Consider the following 14675-nt stretch of genomic DNA (forward strand, 5'->3'; position numbering starts at 1 on the left):
AGTGGGGTTATAACTGCTAGTTCGTCATGTGACATGATGTATGGGAGTTTATGATCCATGGTCTCGGTCAAATACAGTCATCACTCCTCACCTCTGACCTCTTACTGATCAATCTGATAGCTCACCTGTCATATCATGCTCGATGGCACATGGCACTATATTATGATTGTCTTCTAGATTCATGTCCTTGGCTTGATGTATTGTTGCTGCAGGTTGGTTTATTGTAAAGGACTGAAATGTAGGTTTTGAGGAGGGTACAATTCTGAGGAACGTAGTGCTAACTGACCGTTATAAACTGCAATTGAAATGCATAGTCCACCAACTATTTTTGTTTAACTTTCCTTTATTTGCCCTGTTCGCCTAAGGAGCTAAATCTAAGAGTCAGGTTAGAGCCCGTTCTCCTAAGGAGATAGTAGGTCTAAGAGTCAGATTAGAGCCTGTTCTCCTAAGGAGCTAAATCTAAGAGTCGGATTAGAGCCTGTTCTCCTAAGGAGCTAAATCTAAGAGTCAGATTAGAGCCTGTTCTCCTAAGGAGCTAAATCTAAGAGTCAGATTAGAGCCTGTTCTCCTAAGGAGATAGTAGGTCTAAGAGTCAGATTAGAGCCTGTTCTCCTAAGGAGCTAAATCTAAGAGTCAGATTAGAGTCTGTTCTCCTAAGGAGCTAAATCTAAGAGTCAGATTAGAGCCTGTTCTCCTAAGGAGATAGTAGGTCTAATAGTCAGATTAGAGCCTGTTCTCCTAAGGAGCTAAATCTAAGAGTCAGATTAGAGCCTGTTCTCCTAAGGAGATAGTAGGTCTAAGAGTCGGATTAGAGCCTGTTCTCCTAAGGAGCTAAATCTAAGAGTCAGATTAGAGCCTGTTCTCCTAAGGAGATAGTAGGTCTAAGAGTCAGATTAGAGCCTGTTCTCCTAAGGAGCTAAATCTAAGAGTCAGATTAGAGCCTGTTCTCCTAAGGAGATAGTAGGTCTAAGAGTCAGATTAGAGCCTGTTCTCCTAAGGAGCTAAATCTAAGAGTCAGATTAGAGCCTGTTCTCCTAAGGAGATAGTAGGTCTAAGAGTCGGATTAGAGCCTGTTCTCCTAAGGAGCTAAATCTAAGAGTCAGATTAGAGCCTGTTCTCCTAAGGAGATAGTAGGTCTAATAGTCAGATTAGAGCCTGTTCTCCTAAGGAGCTAAATCTAAGAGTCAGATTAGAGCCTGTTCTCCTAAGGAGATAGTAGGTCTAAGAGTCGGATTAGAGCCTGTTCTCCTAAGGAGCTAAATCTAAGAGTCAGATTAGAGTCTGTTCTCCTAAAGAGATAGTAGGTCTAAGAGTCAGATTAGAGCCTGTTCTCCTAAGGAGCTAGTAGGTCTAAGAGTCAGGTTAGAGCCCGTTCTCCTAAGGAGCTAAATCTAAGCGTCAGATTAGAGCCTGTTCTCCTAAGGAGCTAAATCTAAGAGTCGGATTAGAGCCTGTTCTCCTAAAGAGATAGTAGGTCTAAGAGTCAGATTAGAGCCTGTTCTCCTAAGGAGCTAAATCTAAGAGTCAGATTAGAGCCTGTTCTCCGAAGGAGATAGTAGGTCTAAGAGTCAGATTAGAGCCTGTTCTCCGAAGGAGATAGTAGGTCTAAGAGTCAGATTAGAGCCTGTTCTCCTAAGGAGATAGTTGGTCTAAGAGTTGGATTAGAGCCTGTTCTTCTAAGGAGCTAAATCTAAGAGTCGGATTAGAGCCTGTTCTCCTAAGGAGCTAAATCTAAGAGTCAGATTAGAGCCTGTTCTCCTAAGGAGATAGTAGGTCTAAGAGTCAGATTAGAGCCTGTTGTCCTAAGGAGATAGTAGGTCTAAGAGTCAGATTAGAGCCTGTTCTCCTAAGGAGCTAAATCTAAGAGTCAGATTAGAGCCTGTTCTCCTAAGGAGATAGTAGGTCTAAGAGTCAGATTAGAGCCTGTTCTCCTAAGGAGCTAAATCTAAGAGTCAGATTAGAGCCTGTTCTCCTAAGGAGATAGTAGGTCTAAGAGTCGGATTAGAGCCTGTTCTCCTAAGGAGCTAAATCTAAGAGTCAGATTAGAGCCTGTTCTCCTAAGGAGATAGTAGGTCTAAGAGTCAGATTAGAGCCTGTTCTCCTAAGGAGCTAAATCTAAGAGTCAGATTAGAGCCTGTTCTCCTAAGGAGATAGTAGGTCTAAGAGTCGGATTAGAGCCTGTTCTCCTAAGGAGCTAAATCTAAGAGTCAGATTAGAGTCTGTTCTCCTAAGGAGATAGTAGGTCTAAGAGTCAGATTAGAGCCTGTTCTCCTAAGGAGCTAGTAGGTCTAAGAGTCAGGTTAGAGCCCGTTCTCCTAAGGAGCTAAATCTAAGCGTCAGATTAGAGCCTGTTCTCCTAAGGAGCTAAATCTAAGAGTCGGATTAGAGCCTGTTCTCCTAAAGAGATAGTAGGTCTAAGAGTCAGATTAGAGCCTGTTCTCCTAAGGAGCTAAATCTAAGAGTCAGATTAGAGCCTGTTCTCCGAAGGAGATAGTAGGTCTAAGAGTCAGATTAGAGCCTGTTCTCCGAAGGAGATAGTAGGTCTAAGAGTCAGATTAGAGCCTGTTCTCCTAAGGAGATAGTTGGTCTAAGAGTTGGATTAGAGCCTGTTCTTCTAAGGAGCTAAATCTAAGAGTCGGATTAGAGCCTGTTCTCCTAAGGAGCTAAATCTAAGAGTCAGATTAGAGCCTGTTCTCCTAAGGAGATAGTAGGTCTAAGAGTCAGATTAGAGCCTGTTCTCCTAAGGAACTATTAGGTCTAAGAGTCAGATTAGAGCCTGTTCTCCTAAGGAGATAGTAGGTCTAAGAGTGAGATTAGAGCCTGTTCTCCTAAGGAACTAGTAGGTCTAAGAGTCAGATTAGAGCCTTTTCTCTTAGTTTCTTTAGTCCACCTCCACACGGAGAGAAAGGTCAGACAGGGGAAAAGTTATTCAGGTATTTGACTTTATGAAAAGTAATCCGGTATTTTACTTTATTACAGAAGAACATAAATTAAATATATTTAAAAGCAGGGAGGATATACACTATTTTAAAGAGTGTTGAATGAAACAACGCAGCAATATTCTGTTTGAATTCCAGGTTACCACAGGACCAAAAATTTTGATTCAGAACCACAACATAATGACAGTATTGTTTTGTATTCTTCTGTGATCTCTTATAGAGGGAACGGTCCTACAGTTGTTCCCTTCACAGGCTTCAATCCCCCCCCCCGTCCTAGCAGGCGGCGGCAGCTCGGCTTGGAAAGCGAAGCGGAGCACAGTTGTTTCAGTAATGAACCAAGATGGAGGCAATCTCTCTATCACTCTCTCTCTCCCTCTTCCTCTATCTCTCTCTCTCCCTCTCTATCACTCTCTTCTCATCTCTCTCCCTCTCTATCACTCTCTTCTCATCTCTCTCCCTCTCTATCACTCTCTTATCTCTCTCCCTCTCTATCACTTTCTCCCTCTCTCTCTCCCTCTTTCTCTCACGCTCTCATCTCTCTCCCTCTCTATCACTCTCTCATCTCTCTCCCCCTCTCTCTCTCTCTCTCTCTCCCTCTCTTATCTCTCTCCCTCTCTATCACTCTCTCATCTCTCTCCCTCTCTCTCCCTCTCTCCCTCTCTCTCTCTCCCTCTTTCTCTCACTCTCTTTTCATGCCAAGATGTGTCAGCAGATTTGCGAATGGACATTCTAAATGGCAGTATTTTACTTTAAATACAGAGCCATTTGAACCACTGAACCCTGTAAGTAATGGCACCACTGACGAACGGATTGACAGAGAAAATGTTCAGATGTCTAAAACCAGCCAGGGAAGGAATACAGTAGTAAAATGATTAGAGTGGAGTAAAGCCTGTGTTTTACCAAGTCTTTTCCAAAACATGCCATTAGATTTGTAGCTATTCTATTGGCATGTATATCCTTGCTTGTATTGCCTTGCTAACACAAAACAGCCTTCCTCTCTATAACCTAGTTTATATTACCATGTGATAGTATAATGAGATTCCGTTCATCCCGTAGACACACAGCCTGCATCCCAAATAGCACCCTATTCCCTGATCAGGGCCCACAGGGGATAGGGTGCAATTTGGGATAGGCTTGGGCGGTATACCGCATATACGGCATATACCGTATACCGGGATATTTGAAAAAGCAACGGGATAGTTTTTCAATACCGTCAATACCATTGAAACTATTTCTTTGAAGTTTAGCAATACATTTTAATATTTGTAGTTACTTTTTAAAGTAAATACCGTACCTGCAGTCAACTTGTGCAATACGTTAGGAGATACAGGACATTGGGTTCCTCATTTCACCTGTCATGTTATTATGAAGATTACGGTAGTCCCCTGTCACATTATTATGAAGATTACGGTAGTCCACTGTCACATTATTATGAAGATTACGGTAGTCCCCTGTCACATTATTATGAAGATTACGGTAGTCCACTGTCACATTATTATGAAGATTACAGTAGTCCCCTGTCACATTATTATGAAGAATACGGTAGTCCACTGTCACATTATTATGAATATTACGGTAGTCCCCATTCACATTATTATGAAGATTACGTTAGTCCCCTGTCACATTATTATGACCGCCGCTGAAGACTCTGGGCTGCGGACCGCCGCTGAAGACTCTGGGCTGCGGACCGCCGCTGAAGACTCCGGGCTGCGGACCGCCGCTGAAGACTCCGGGCTGCGGACCGCCGCTGAAGACTCCGGGCTGCGGACCGCCGTTGAAGACTCCGGGCTGCGGACCGCCGTTGAAGACTCCGGGCTGCGGACCGCCGTTGAAGACTCCGGGCTGCGGACCGCCGTTGAAGACTCCGGGCTGGGGAGCGTCGCTGGAGGCTCCGGACTGGGGAGCGTCGCTGGAGGCTCCGGACTGGGGAGCGTCGCTGGAGGCTCCGGACTGGGGAGCGTCGCTGGAGGCTCCGGACTGTAGGCCATCTCAGTAGGTTCTGGACTGTAGGCCGTCTCAGTAGGTTCCGGACTGTAGGCCGTCTCAGTAGGTTCCGGACTGTAGGCCGTCTTAGTAGGTTCCGGACTGTATGCCGTCTCAGTAGGTTCCGGACTGTAGGCCGTCTCAGTAGGTTCCGGACTGTAAAACGTCGCCGGAAGCTCTGGGCTGGCAACTGTCGCCGGAAGTTCTGGACTTGGAGCTGTCGCCGGAAGCTCTGGACTGGGAATGCGCACTGGAGGTCTGATGCGTGGGACTGGCCCAGGTGGCGCCAGACTGGTAACATGCACCTCAGGGCGAGTGCGGGGAGGAGGCACAGGACCTACTGGGCTATGGAGGCGAACTGGAGACCAGGGATGTTGAGCAGGCATACTCCTTCCTGCCTGAATGCCAATCTTTGCCCGGCAACGGTGAGGAGCTTGCACCGAGCGCACCGGGTTGTGAGTGCATATGGGCGATACAGTGCGCATCACCCCATAACACGGTGCTCGTTCAGTCACTCTCTCCTCAGCACGCCCGCTCGCAGCGCTCTCAACGCCAGCACCTCTCTCCGGAATCTTGCGTCGAACTCCACGCTCGACTCCCTGACTGGCTCCGGTTCACTCCTCGGCTCTCCATGGTAAGCATGGGAAGTTGGCTCAGGTCTCCACCCTGACTCTGCCAAACTCCCTGTGTGCCCCCCCAAAAAACATTTTTTTCTGGGGCTGCCTCTCACTCTTGCCTCTTGGTGGATATAGCGCCTCGTAATATTTCCGCTCAACTTTTGCTGCCTCAATCTCCTCCCTCGGGCAGCGATACTCCCCAGCCTGCCTCCAGGGTCCTTTCCCATCCAAAATCTCCTCCCAAGTCCATTGTTCCTGCTGATCCCCCACCACACTGCTTGGTCCTTTTGTGGTGGGTTGTTCTGTCACGGTTGTCGAAAGGATCGGACCAAAGTGCAGCGTGGTTGTAGTTCCACATTTTATTACATCCGTGAAACTTTGTAATACATAAATAACTGAAATGACAAAACAACAAACCGTGATGCAGAGAGAAACAAACACTACTCAAAATATAACAACCCACAAACACAAGTGGAAAAAACCCCTACTTAAATATGATCTCCAATTAGAGACAACGAGGACCGGCTGCCTCTAATTGGAGATCATCCCAAAAAACCCAACATAGAAATAGAAACCTAGAATAACCACATAGAAATAGATAACATAGAAAACCACCCGAAAACACCCCCTGTCACGCCCTGACCTACTCTACTATAGAAAATGACATCTTACAAGCGTCAGGACGTGACAATTATTCGTATCTCAGAGTCATTTGTATTGCTAGTTATAGCCTAATGTTAGCTAGCTAACGTTGAATCTGTTTGGTTAGCTACATGCAGGCTCATGCAGGCTAGTAACATTATGAGTTAGGATTAGGGTTCATTGTTTAGCTAGCTAGCTAAACAAAAGACTCCACTATGTAAGTAACCATTTCAATAGAATGTTCATGATGTCACTGCGACAACTGTCGATAGACATAGCTTGTAAATTCGCTCTGGCTATCTACTCTGACTTCAGAGCACTCTCGTCTGAGTGTGCCAGAGTGCAGAATAACTGATGAATTTATGAACGCTCTACACCGTTTGAATACGGCCGGTGTCAATAAACGTAGCCAAAAAAGAGTGATTCAATTGTTGCCAGCAGCACAGTTACAGTCACCAATGCTCTGGATAACATGAAAACAGCCTTGGTAACAGCAGAGAATCCCTTCCTGGATACAAAGCCTTGTTGGCTAGTATTTGTTTTGTGCGTGCAGAAGAAAGTGAGTATCAGTTTTTAGTTACTTGTATACTTGTATAGTTTAGGTCAGAAACTGAACAAAATGTTTGCAATGCACTCGTTAGCATTTAGCTAGCATTCTCTACGGGATTGTACATGTACTTGTTAGCATTGCTAACCTTTGGATTACAGCGTATCAGTGGGGATTTGAAAACAGCGCCCCTTGTGTTCAGTGACGGTATTACGAATATCCCTGTATGGCATAAGTTCAGTATGAAAGTATGAGAATCTGGATACTGCCTAAGCCTAATTTGTGACTCAGTCTAAATCGCTGTGCCATTCCGGTTCCAAGGGACATATCCTGTATCCAACCAAGGAGGGGGCTCCATCATAAGCGCATTTGTTAATGGGCCCCTGGTGGAAGTTATATGGTTATATCTACGGAGGGAGGGGGGCCACATCATAAGGACATTTTTTAATGGGCCCTTGGTGGGTTATATGGATATGTCCTCCATTAGATATTGATGGGCAATTTAATTACTATGGTAATGTCTGAGGTTGTAATTGGCGTGTAGTTAAAATGGTGGATTGGCGGGGTTGTTAAAATGGTGGATTGGCGGCGTAGTTAAAATGGTGGATTGGCGTCATAGTTAAAATGGTGGATTGGCGGCGTAGTTAAAATGGTGGATTGGCGGCTTAGTTAAAATGGTGGATTGGCGGTGTAGTTAAAATGGTGGATTGGCGGTATAGTTAAAATGGTGGATTGGCGGCGTAGTTAAAATGGTGGATTGGCGGCGTAGTTAAAATGGTGGATTGGCGGCGTAGTTAAAATGGTGGATTGGCGGCGTAGTTAAAATGGTGGATTAGCGGTGTAGTTAAAATGGTGGATTGGTGGCATCGTTAAAATGGTGGATTGGCGGCGTAGTTAAAATAGTGGCCTAACGGACCTGTTGTGTGATGAAAGGAGTATGATCAGTCAATTGAAGAATGGATGAGTAGAGCAGAGGAGAGGATGAAGGCAGGAAGAGATGAGCTTTCAATTAACCATGCCTGTCTGCATAGGACATAAACCTGCTGAGACCCAGGTTATGTAATCAATTACCTTGACCGTTATCAGCTTCTAATAGACTAACTGTTTTTGTGGCACTACTATACACTGTTGGGCAGACTATCTGAAGAGGAAGAGGAGAAGGAGGGAGAGGAGGAGGAGGTAGAGAAGGAGGAGAAGGTGGTGGAAGGAGGAGGATGAGTAGGTGGAGGAGGTGGAGAAGGAGGAGGTGGAGGAGGTGGAGGTGGTGGTGGTGAAGGAGGAAGAAGAAGAAGAGGAGTAGGATGAGTAGGTGGAGGAGGTGAAGGAGGAGGTGGAGGAGGTGGAGGTGGTGGTGGTGAAGGCGGAAGAAGAAGAAGAGGAGGAAGAGGAGGAGGAGAAGGAGGATGAGTATGTGAAGGATGGAGGAGGGGGTGAAGGAGGAAGAGGAGGAAAAGTAGGTGGAGGAGGTGGAAAAGGATGGAGGAGGAGGAAGAAGAAGAAGATGAGGAAGAGGAGGAGGAGATGGTGTTGGTGGTAGAAGAAGAATACTTTTCGTGTTATTTTTGACCAACTCTCTTCAACACAGTCAGTTTATGACAGTAGGGTTTTATTAACACACTTGTATTTTTTCTCCAGCCAGCCCATTACAAAGGGAAAGTAGGTCCACCCGCCTTCAATAAAAAGTTGATATGCAGTGAAGTGTGTAAAAAAAGGACCACTTTAACAGCCTGCAAATATCCACTCACGTCTCCATGGAAATGTAGCTAGGAAAATTGCCTTTAAAAATGAAACATACATTGGAGCCTACTGTATAAATTCATGGAGACGTTCATGGAGACATTCATGGAGACGTTCATGGAGCAAATAAAACAGTAATCTGTAACCCTAAGCAGCTTCATTTGTCAGCCTAAAGTTGCCTTCTTCCTTTACATGACAGTTACGAATTGAAAAATGATTTATAACAGAGATACATTGAAGATACTTATATTCCGTATTTCCTCTGTATGCCAGTACAGAGAACATACAGACATGCTGTTTCTCCCGGTGAAGGAAGAAACAATTAAGACAGACAGGAGTACTCAGGTCCAGCTCTGTATTCCTATAACTGTTTCCTGTCCCCCGGAGCCATAGAACCAGATCAGACCAGATCCCTCTCCTCTCCTCTCCTCTCCTCTCCTCTCCTCTCCTCTCCTCTCCTCTCCTCTCCTCTCCTCTCCTCTCCTCCTATTGGACTATCAACAGATATGAAGGTAGAGTGTTGCCAGAGGAAAGGCTCAATAATTTTTATGTGTTGGTCAGAGACTGCTCAGTGCATTTGAGGTGGATTAGTTTATGTTTAACAACATTTTAATGTAAGCCTTCATGTCAATATTGAATATTGGCCAGATAACTACGAATTCCATACATGCGTTCAGTACCAGCGAATATACAGATGCATATAAACTATTAAGTAACGTTAAAGTCCATGGCTTAACTCGCAGTAGAAATAGAGGCAACCACACAGTGAGTTGTTGTCAGACCTGGGGACAGTTCACTCCTGACCTTGGCGGAGGGAGGGAGGGAGAGAGAGAGGGTCTCTCTCTCTCTCGCTCTCTCGCTCTCTCGCTCTCTCGCTCTCTCTCTAAACTGCCACCAATACAGTATTAAAGAGATTGCCATTAGATTTGTAGCTATTCTATTGGCATGTATATCCTTGCTTGTATTGCCTTGCTAACACAAAACAGCCTTCCTCTCTATAACCTAGTTTATATTACCATGTGATAGTATAATGAGATTCCGTTCATCCCATAGACACAGCCTGCATCCCAAATAGCACCCTATTCCCTGATCAGGGCCCACAGGGGATAGGGTGCAATTTGGGATAGGCTTGGGCGGTATACCGCATATACCGTATACCGGGCTATTTGAAAAAGCAACGGGATGGGTTTTTCAATACCGTCAAAACTATATCTTTGAAGTTTAGTAGTACATTTGAATATCAATTCTGTAAACTTCTTCAGCAAGAAGACACTCTCTCAGGGATGAGTGGATTGAGTCAGAGGAACTGTGATTAAACTTCTCCTGTTGATTACAGCACTCCATTAAAATGACCTGAGGCTCTCTATTAACAGAGTTTGTATCCCAAATGGCAGCCTTTTCCCTATATAGTACACTACTTTGACCGGGGCCAATAAAAGTAGTGGACTATGTAGGGAATAGGGGTCTGTTTGGGAGGCGGACCCGGTGCTACTAGTGCTGTAGTTGAGACCGGTTCATTATGTCCAGACTGAAAAGGAAATCAGGAAGTAACTAAAATTATTATATTTCATGAGAGCCTTCACTATGGACTAAATTATTATTCTTTTTTTTTTAAATATATGGATTCAAAGTATTTATTGAAATTTTTAAACATTTTTAAACTGACCATTTTTTATGATTTTTTGTACCCTTATTTTACTAGTTAAGTTGACTGAGAACACGTTCTCATTTACAGCAACGGCCTTGGGGAATAGTTACAGGGGTGAGGGGGGGACGGGGACGAATGAGAGAATTGGAAACTATTATTGTGATGTAATGTTATGTATTTTCTGTACCAATTCATTATTCATTTAATCCATAACCTGCACTTCCTATCCTCTCCATACATTGCATTGCTCGTTGTATTGTTTACTAGAACTCTGCAGTATTTTTTATAACTATTTATCTCTCAGTTCCTCTTTTAAGCCTTTTAGGTGACAAGGTATTGGCCAGCCTGTCACAGAGGCCTTTCAGAATAATGTTTTGAGTGTAAAAGCATCGCAACATGTGGATGCTGAAATAGTGTAAACTAGTAATAACTCATAGTAAGTTGTAATACAGTTACCAAATAAAAACAGGATGTTACATCACTGTGGTATGTTCTCCAGCAGATAGCTAACAGACAGGATGTTACATCACTGTGGTATGTTCTCCAGTAGATAGCTAACAGACAGGATGTTACATCACTGTGGTATGTTCTCCAGTAGATAGCTAACAGACAGGAACAACACACAGTGAGACATTGTTAATTCATTATTCAAAAGTTTGTTAACATCATTTAAAAGTAAATAATTTACAGTGATCCCCATACAGGCCACTGTGTGGACTCATGAACTCAGCTGTTTGGTTGCACCGTATCAAACCAATTACAACTTGACATGCATTATGGCTTGTAGCAGAGACAGCTGTTTTAGTGACTCCTCTTCAGTTTTGTAGGGCAGAGGGAGAGAGAGAGGGTAGAGGGGGAGGGAGAGAGAGAGGGAGGGAGAGTGAGAAGGTAGAGGTGGATAGAGAGAGAGAGGGAGGAGGGAGGGAGAGAGAGAGGGTGGGGCAAGAGTGAGAGAGGGTGGGGGAGAGAGAGGGTATGGATGAGCGAGAGGGTGGGGGAGAGAGAGAGAGAGAGAGGAGGAGGGAGGGAGGGAGAGAAGGGGTGGGGGGAAGACGGCAGAGAGAGAGCAGGAGGAAGAGAGCTTTGTGTTCTGTCAATCAAACAGCAGGAAGGATACTAATCAAACAGCAGGAAGGATACTAATCAAACAGCAGGAAGGATACTAATCAAACAGCAGGAAGGTTACTAATCAAACAGCAGGAAGGATACTAATCAAACAGCAGGAAGGATACTAATCAAACAGCAGGAAGGATACTAATCAAACAGCAGGAAGGTTACTAATCAAACAGCAGGAAGGATACTAATCAAACAGCAGGAAGGATACTAATCAAACAGCAGGAAGGATACTAATCAAACAGCAGGAAGGATACTAATCAAACAGCAGGAAGGATACTAATCAAACAGCAGGAAGGATACTAATCAAACAGCAGGAAGGATACTAATCAAACAGCAGGAAGGATACTAATCAAACAGCAGGAAGGATACTAATCAAACAGCAGGAAGGTTACTAATCAAACAGCAGGAAGGATACTAATCAAACAGCAGGAAGGATACTAATCAAACAGCAGGAAGGATACTAATCAAACAGCAGGAAGGTTACTAATCAAACAGCAGGAAGGATACTAATCAAACAGCAGGAAGGATACTAATCAAACAGCAGGAAGGATACTAATCAAACAGCAGGAAGGATTCTAATCAAACAGCAGGAAGGATACTAATCAAACAGCAGGAAGGTTAATAATCAAACAGCAGGAAGGATACTATTCAAACAGCAGGAAGGATACTAATCAAACAGCAGGAAGGATACTAATCAAACAGCAGGAAGGATACTAATCAAACAGCAGGAAGGATACTAATCAAACAGCAGGAAGGATACTAATCAAACAGCAGGAAGGATACTAATCAAACAGCAGGAAGGTTACTAATCAAACAGCAGGAAGGATACTAATCAAACAGCAGGAAGGATACTAATCAAACAGCAGGAAGGATACTAATCAAACAGCAGGAAGGATACTAATCAAACAGCAGGAAGGATACTAATCAAACAGCAGGAAGGTTACTAATCAAACAGCAGGAAGGATACTAATCAAACAGCAGGAAGGTTACTAATCAAACAGCAGGAAGGATACTAATCAAACAGCAGGAAGGATACTAATCAAACAGCAGGAAGGATACTAATCAAACAGCAGGAAGGATACTAATCAAACAGCAGGAAGGATACTAATCAAACAGCAGGAAGGTTACTAATCAAACAGCAGGAAGGATACTAATCAAACAGCAGGAAGGTTACTAATCAAACAGCAGGAAGGATACTAATCAAACAGCAGGAAGGATACTAATCAAACAGCAGGAAGGATACTAATCAAACAGCAGGAAGGATACTAATCAAACAGCAGGAAGGATACTAATCAAACAGCAGGAAGGATACTAATCAAACAGCAGGAAGGATACTAATCAAACAGCAGGAAGGATACTAATCAAACAGCAGGAAGGATACTAATCAAACAGCAGGAAGGATACTAATCAAACAGCAGGAAGGATACTAATCAAACAGCAGGAAGGATACTAATCAAACAGCAGGAAGGATACTAATCAAACAGCAGGAAGGATACTAATCAAACAGCAGGAAGGATACTAATCAAACAGCAGGAAGGATACTAATCAAACAGCAGGAAGGATACTAATCAAACAGCAGGAAGGATACTAATCAAACAGCAGGAAGGATACTAATCAAACAGCAGGAAGGATACTAATCAAACAGCAGGAAGGATACTAATCAAACAGCAGGAAGGATACTAATCAAACAGCAGGAAGGATACTAATCAAACAGCAGGAAGGATACTAATCAAACAGCAGGAAGGTTACTAATCAAACAGCAGGAAGGATACTAATCAAACAGCAGGAAGGTTACTAATCAAACAGCAGGAAGGATACTAATCAAACAGCAGGAAGGTTACTAATCAAACAGCAGGAAGGATACTAATCAAACAGCAGGAAGGATACTAATCAAACAGCAGGAAGGTTACTAATCAAACAGCAGGAAGGATACTAATCAAACAGCAGGAAGGTTACTAATCAAACAGCAGGAAGGATACTAATCAAACAGCAGGAAGGATACTAATCAAACAGCAGGAAGGTTACTAATCAAACAGCAGGAAGGATACTAATCAAACAGCAGGAAGGATACTAATCAAACAGCAGGAAGGTTACTAATCAAACAGCAGGAAGGATACTAATCAAACAGCAGGAAGGTTACTAATCAAACAGCAGGAAGGATACTAATCAAACAGCAGGAAGGATACTAATCAAACAGCAGGAAGGATACTAATCAAACAGCAGGAAGGATACTAATCAAACAGCAGGAAGGATACTAATCAAACAGCAGGAAGGATACTAATCAAACAGCAGGAAGGTTACTAATCAAACAGCAGGAAGGATACTAATCAAACAGCAGGAAGGTTACTAATCAAACAGCAGGAAGGTTACTAATCAAACAGCAGGAAGGTTACTAATCAAACAGCAGGAAGGATACTAATCAAACAGCAGGAAGGTTACTAATCAAACAGCAGGAAGGTTACTAATCAAACAGCAGGAAGGTTACTAATCAAACAGCAGGAAGGATACTAATCAAACAGCAGGAAGGATACTAATCAAACAGCAGGAAGGTTACTAATCAAACAGCAGGAAGGTTACTAATCAAACAGCAGGAAGGTTACTAATCAAACAGCAGGAAGGTTACTAATCAAACAGCAGGAAGGATACTAATCAAACAGCAGGAAGGTTACTAATCAAACAGCAGGAAGGTTACTAATCAAACAGCAGGAAGGATACTAATCAAACAGCAGGAAGGTTACTAATCAAACAGCAGGAAGGTTACTAATCAAACAGCAGGAAGGATACTAATCAAACAGCAGGAAGGATACTAATCAAACAGCAGGAAGGATACTAATCAAACAGCAGGAAGGTTACTAATCAAACAGCAGGAAGGTTACTAATCAAACAGCAGGAAGGTTACTAATCAAACAGCAGGAAGGATACTAATCAAACAGCAGGAAGGATACTAATCAAACAGCAGGAAGGATACTAATCAAACAGCAGGAAGGTTACTAATCAAACAGCAGGAAGGATACTAATCAAACAGCAGGAAGGATACTAATCAAACAGCAGGAAGGTTACTAATCAAACAGCAGGAAGGTTACTAATCAAACAGCAGGAAGGTTACTAATCAAACAGCAGGAAGGATACTAATCAAACAGCAGGAAGGTTACTAATCAAACAGCAGGAAGGATACTAATCAAACAGCAGGAAGGTTACTAATCAAACAGCAGGAAGGATACTAATCAAACAGCAGGAAGGATACTAATCAAACAGCAGGAAGGATACTAATCAAACAGCAGGAAGGATACTAATCAAACAGCAGGAAGGTTACTAATCAAACAGCAGGAAGGATACTAATCAAACAGCAGGAAGGATACTAATCAAACAGCAGGAAGGTTACTAATCAAACAGCAGGAAGGATACTAATCAAACAGCAGGAAGGATACTAATCAAACAGCAGGAAG

The sequence above is a fragment of the Salmo salar genome, chromosome ssa15 (genome assembly GCF_905237065.1).
Source record: "Salmo salar chromosome ssa15, Ssal_v3.1, whole genome shotgun sequence".
NCBI lineage: Eukaryota > Metazoa > Chordata > Actinopteri > Salmoniformes > Salmonidae > Salmo > Salmo salar.